Source organism: Egretta garzetta, unplaced genomic scaffold (assembly GCF_000687185.1).
Source record: "Egretta garzetta isolate BGI_Z169 unplaced genomic scaffold, ASM68718v1 scaffold598, whole genome shotgun sequence".
NCBI classification, from domain to species: Eukaryota; Metazoa; Chordata; class Aves; order Pelecaniformes; family Ardeidae; genus Egretta; species Egretta garzetta.
This window is the reverse complement of record NW_009260621.1, coordinates 161,936-168,419: the sequence shown is the minus strand read 5'-3', so window position 1 is coordinate 168,419 and position 6,484 is coordinate 161,936.

The following is a 6,484-nucleotide window of genomic DNA, read 5'->3' as shown; positions in this document are numbered from 1 at the left end:
TCGGCCCGCGCTGGGGAGCGGGCGGTCGCCTCAGGGGCGCGGCGGCCCCTCGCCCTTCCCCGCAGGTTTCTGGTTCCCGCAGGGGACAGCCTGGACTTGAGGGTCCCCCTGCTGCCCTCCCTCAGTCTTGAGAAGGTGCTTGAGAAGGGGGTTTTGTCGCGTCTCCCCCAAATTTACCCTGAGGACCAGACGCTTTGCCCACTCCCCAGCGGCCTGGCACTGCTAACAAAAGGCCGACGGGGGGTGAGGAGGCTTCCCAGCATCACCAGAAGGACCATGGGGGAGCAGGGCCTTTCCCCGGTTGGGGGTTTGCCCGAGGCTGCCCCCCACGTTCATCCCTAGCAGAGGGTTGACTCCAGTTTAGGGCTGAAAACAAACGAATTTTCCTCTTCCCTCTCCCTCCTGCCACCCCAGGCATGGGTTTAGGCAGCTGCTTTCTCCGCTAACTGTGGGGTCCACATTTGGGCATTGAAGCCCCACGCTCCCCTCACCTCTGCTGTTCTCCACAAAGGACCTCCTCAGCCTGGCCTTCCTCGTGGCACTTGTTTCACAGCAGCACCGAAACCCCTCTGCCAGCCAGCCCCCTTCTCCTTCCCGAGGCTCGGCCTGGGAGAATCACCCCCATTATTGTGGCGGGGGAGGCAGAAATCCCAGCTTTGCAGGGGACCGGCTGTGCCCCTGCCTTCACGGGTCACCGCGTGCATTGTGGCTCAGCGCTCCCATTTCCCTGAGGGGAACCCGGCCAGGTTTCTTTGCTGCTAAAAGGGATTCTGCTCTGCTGAAGAAAGAGGGTTTGGGGTCATGTTTCCCACCCCCACACCCCAGACTCCATGGCTGGCACGAAGCAATCTCACATGAGCTGTCTTAAACACAGAGAAGACCAGACAGTGCAGCTTTACTGCAGATAACCCAGGTTTGAGGAGCAGCAGCATCCCCTGTTCTGGGGTGGTCTCAAGTTTTAAAGCTCAGGTGTCTCATTTCAACTTTGTTTTTACCTTCACACACATCCACTGCCTGTTTTGTTTACCCCTTAACAGTAGGGCTAAGTCAGAGAGACGCTTCAGGCAGAGCAAGCCGGGTCAAGCTAAACAGATGTGAAGTCCTTCATTTGGGACTGACCTGGATGGACTCCTCCATCAACATGTGTACACAAGCCTTGGCTGCTCCTGGTTCTCCCTACCCTCAGCAGCTGTGTTTGTACAGCACCTAAGACGAGGGCATCTGGAGCTGAGAGGAGGGCTGCTCAGCCCTCCCCGGGACAAACGCACACCAGTACTGTCGCCAGGTCTGCCCCGAGGACTCCCTTACGCCAGGAGATCCCCACAGAGCACTGTGATCAAGGGTTGTGTGGGGCGAGTTGGTCCGGCAGATGTGGTTGCCAGGATCGATTGGTATCGCTGGTGCAAGACAGCTCACAAAATGGTCACTAGGGGATTAACCTGCAGTTCCTCTTACTGTCCCATTTTCTATAGACAACGTGATTAAATACAAAGAGTGTCATAGAAAGCCTCGATGCATCGATAGGGTAAGCAAATTCCTTCCTACGTGGGGCTAACTGCATTCAGTGCCTCTGAAAAACCTGATGACAGGGGTGCCTCGTGCACGCTGCCCGTTACTCCCTTCTTCCCCTGTGCAGATTTCCATCCTTTCTCCTGGCGTGCCCCAGAATCGGTGCGTTATCCCATCAGAAGGGAATGACCTAACTGACTTGGATCAAGTATTTTGTGGTGACGTGCAAGTGCTTGCTGTGAACTTTCTGTCACGGCAGGATTATGAACAGTACTTGGTAATTCTCCACTGGCTTCTGTTCACTGGTTTTCTAATTTGCTTCTCATCTGTGCCTCATTATATGTCCAGATTTCTATTACTTATCTGCTACAATATCACATCTTTAGCAAGCTACCATTTTTCCCCAGATTAGTGTTCTTCCTGACCCTGTAAAAAATTATTCTGTGTTGCTCATTTTACCTCGGGATACCTTCCCCTCCTGGAAAACTTCTCAAGTATCTTATTTCAGCTTTTCTAGGGAAAAATTGTGTTTGTGTCTGCATCCAGCATTGAATCTCTCATGCAAACTATCTAGTCTACCCGAATAGAATAAAACAATGACAGGATGAGAAATAGCTTTACACAAACACCAATTCTTTTGTAAAACATCAGGGCATAATTGCAAATGCTATTATTTTTTTTTCAGGGCTGTGGTAGAGTTTATCGCCACAGCTTTAGTCAGAGAATGACACGGGGAACCCAAACCAGGGGAGTTTGCACATGGTCATTCATTTCTAGATAATAATCTGACAGCCATTCCAGGCATTAAGACATCTGAAGCTACTTAGTCTTTTAGTAAGTAGTGTGGTTTGCTGTAGAGAGAAGCCCTTGAGTAAAGGGGTCGTGGAAATTTTTGGTAGAGGACATGCAGTTAATGGCCTCAGAAAAGGTCTGTGAAGAATTTATTTAATTTTCAGCTGCTGTTTCTAGTAGTCTTATAAGCTCAGACAGGGTTGAGCAGAACAGTTTACGACAGCTACTGTGCCCTTCAGTGGTGGGCCAGCCCTTAAGGCATGCCAGGCTGCAATGGAGAGCCTTCCTCCCCCAAACTCCTCTATTAAGGGAACTAGACAGGCATGTTTGTGGTCTCTCTTCCCAGACAGCTTTTTTACAGGACCCAGGCTCTAATGAATCTCAGGATTAGGCACAACAATAAGCTACACAGGAGACTGGGCCACCGACATGGTAATTGCAGTTATTCCCAGGTTTCTGGGAAACCCAGCATAGCTCAGAGCTGATCCAGAGCATGACAGAGAGTCAGCAGAGAATTTATTTTATCCCTTTTCAGCTCTTCAGAAAGACCACCTGGAAATCTGATAGGATGTCAGTCCAGGCAGGCTCACCCTTCTTTGCAGGGCTGAAGCATTTTGTTTGTGGCGGCCTTTGTTTGGCAGGGGGGAGAGGGGAAGCAGCTGCTGGGTCTTCAGTTAGACAGAAAAAAAGCTTTCAGTAGTGCTGACTGAGAGACTGATGTTTCTGTCACGGATGTTGGCAAATCTGGAGACAGGTATTTTATCCTGGAAAAGTTCCCTACAGGCTGGGGTTCAGAGCTCTGGTCCCCCCAACAAGGGGACAGGAGGGCAGCCCTCACCTACTCAGTTGCATGGCCTCCAGCGTAGGTGCAGAGGCACAGAAGTAACTTGGTTAGCCTCAGAGAGGAAGAACTGCAGCTGTATAATCACCGGGTGCCAAGCCACAAATGCCTCGGGAAATTCTCACAGAAAGCACCTGGCTGAACTGGAACATGGGCTGTCTGTTCCACAGATGTAAATTCTAGGCCTTATATTCCTCATCACCTAAGGAATCATACCTGACCCTCCTTTAGGCAGAGCCCTCACCCAAGCCCAGGCAGAGCCAGCCTTATAAAGACTGGATCTATGCACATCTCTTGCTCTGGTGTTTCCAGCCTGCTGTTTCTGTGATTATGCAGCAGAGTGCAAGTTAGAGCAGCTCCAGCCTCTCCCATAACCAGCAGAGTGCGGAAGAGCTGTTGTAAAGCCCCTTTGATTTCTCCTGCAAGGAGGAAGAGGAGGAGGAGGTGGTGGTGGTGGTGGTGGGGGATTCACTCAGCCAGAAGGTAACTCTTGGGATTTGCCGAGGGGCTTGGGAAACTAAAGCTAGAAGCTAATCTTACCTGGAGTCTGTCCCACAATCCTTAATTTATTATCTGGAAATTTGGAAAGTGCAAGTATCTCCAATTAAAGACAAGAACCATTTGTGTGTCATGGTTAATGCAGATTTATTTCTGACAATATAATAAATTCAACACAGATTAGAACCAGCTGCCCCAGCTCTAAGTACCTGAAGTTCCCCCTCCACGTCACCAGGCCTAGGACTGGGATGCAGTCGTGCCATAAGTCTCACTGGCCAAGGGGACAGCTCAGCATTGTGCTTGCTTCCACAAAGAAGTAAATGCTCCTAGGCAAGGACTGGCAAGCAAGCTTGGTCATAGAAAACCTGAGAGCCAAATTAATCGATTTAAAAAGTGATTGATTGATTCCTGCAGTGACATTTTATTAAAAAATAATCTCTTTGACTAGCATCCTTCAATAAATCTTTGTTTGGGCTGCTGTCATTCCTGAAAGTCATAGCGCAGAGAGGAGTGTATCCTATTCTAATGGGTAGAAAGAGGCACACAAAAGGTAGAGACAGTGATCTTCCCCAAACCTCAGCTCTGCCACCACATGCCAAGTCTTCTTGCATCCAGGGGAAACGCTCAAAAGCGGTAATGCTGAAAAGGAGCCTGCAGCTTCCCACTGCTCCAAACACACAAATTCTTTTTCATATCCAGGGGTAGGTTAATAGAACACGCTATTTCACTTTGCCCGTTTCCCTTCTGCCCCATTTCTCTTAGTTGGATTGTGCGATCTCTGGAGCAGGACTATCTAGCCACACAGATTTTTATTGCCACCCGGGGAAAAGCTATGTAAGTATTGCAGCTTTTGGTCCACACGCCTTCCCTCCAGGCAGCCATGCTCCTCATGTAACCATTCAGTGAAGTGGTAAGACACCAGCTTTGATTATTACCCCAGCTATGGGAGAATCTGTACTGCGCTGAGCTCTCTGCACAGACACCAGATAAATCATTGGTGTTCTCCTTCCCCACAATTGTGAAGAGCTCTTCCTCCGCAGGCCTTGAGGTCCTTGTCACAGAGAAGCACAGAAGGGGTCAGGAAAAGATTTTAGCTGAAAATACCTTACGAGAAGAGACCTTTGGTGTCTTTCCTTTGTAAATGTGGAAGCTACATAGTCAGCATTTCCATTTACAGTCTGATGATATACAGTCAGACAAAAGTTCTTATAGGAAATAGATTGAGGTGATCATTTGGAAGAAGAGAAAAAGGTACTTTTGAAAACACATCTGTTTCTTTTAAATTTCATTTTTCTCTTGAGCAACTCGGCTGCCAACCACAGCATTTAGTCCCTGTCGGGCAAGTCAGCTCCAGCCAGAACATCTAAGTACAGCAAAGAGTTTTGTTGCATTGTTTTTGAAATCAACTATTGTAATCACTAGTGAGTAAAGCATCTGGTAACATGGTGCTTTTTTGCAGCAGAGTAGGTTACTTTCAACATGCCCTCACTATCACCAAGAAGCGGCACCATACGCATTTCAACGACACTAAGTTACAACTTAAAGACACTTGCATTAAAGCAGCTGCATCTCCTCTGCCCAGAGGATGTTCTCTTGGCAGACGCCATAGAAACGACAAGTCCTCAAGCAGGAATTACACTACAAGATGAAGAACACTTTGGCTTTATTACACCATGAAAGAGCATAAAGCCAAGAGACAGTCAACCAAAATAGTGAACAGAGCACATTTAGCGATGAGCAAACCCTGCTGAGTTTTCGTGCACATCCATCAATTATGCTTTACAGACCAGTTCTTTGCAACAGGACTATCAGCCACTGCCACAAACCATCACGTTTTGCTGAGTAGCACTGATACATTGCTGAGCCCTTGCTTCCACATAGCAGGCTTCACATACACACAAATTATTCATTTTCTTTTACTAATACCGAAACAACTGTCAGCATTTTCAGCTGGATAAATCCCTTCCAGTCACTGTCCTGTGTTAAACTCATTGCTGCATTTAACGCTACTCACAGCTGTATTTCAGTTAAGAGCAAATTAGTTCCTGCACAGGCTAGTTTGCCAAAGTCCCTGGGAGCTCTCAGGCCATCAGATGCTAAACAGGAAAATATTGCAAAGAATTTAAAAAAAAAAATAAAAATAAAAAAAGGCTAAAACACAGAATCCCTTACCTGCTGGGAACTGTGGAGGCACAGCCAAGAGCAGCCTGCTGCAATGACCATGTTGGGGCCAAAAGAGCTCAGGTTTGCCAAATTTAAAGCCTCAGCCCCAGCAAGGCATGCTGGGAGAGGGAGAAATCCTCTGAGCATAGTGGGGTGCATGGGAAGAGGGGACAGCAGCACTTGCAGAAGGCTCTGGTTCTGAAGCACTCTTGAAGATGACTTTTGTGGAGGTCGGAGGTTGAGAAAATTAGATCTGAGCTGATTTAATCACAAAGAGAAGTTTATTCGCTGAAATGCAGCTCCAGCATGTGACAGATGGGTACCCCCAGCTTCCCTAGGGGCCAGCCTCCATGCAGCCAAGCACCGCAGCTCTTCCTCCTCTCCTGACCACGCATCAGACCCAGGCAGGCAGGGTGAGCTGTGATCGGCTGCTCTGTCTGACCCGAGTTGGCAGAAGCACTGTGGGATCAGGCTGCAGCTGGCATGACTGTCACACGTGTCCAGCCCAACAGCCCTTCTCTGCATCATGTCATGAGATCTTGGAGGCATCCTCCTTCCCATGCATAACTCGGTCTTGGAGGGAAATTTGAATTTTGAAATGTGTGAACCTGGCATGATCCCACAGGGGCCTGATCCTGCCATGGTTGTCCTAGTGCTGCCCATTTAGAAGGCATCCAGGTG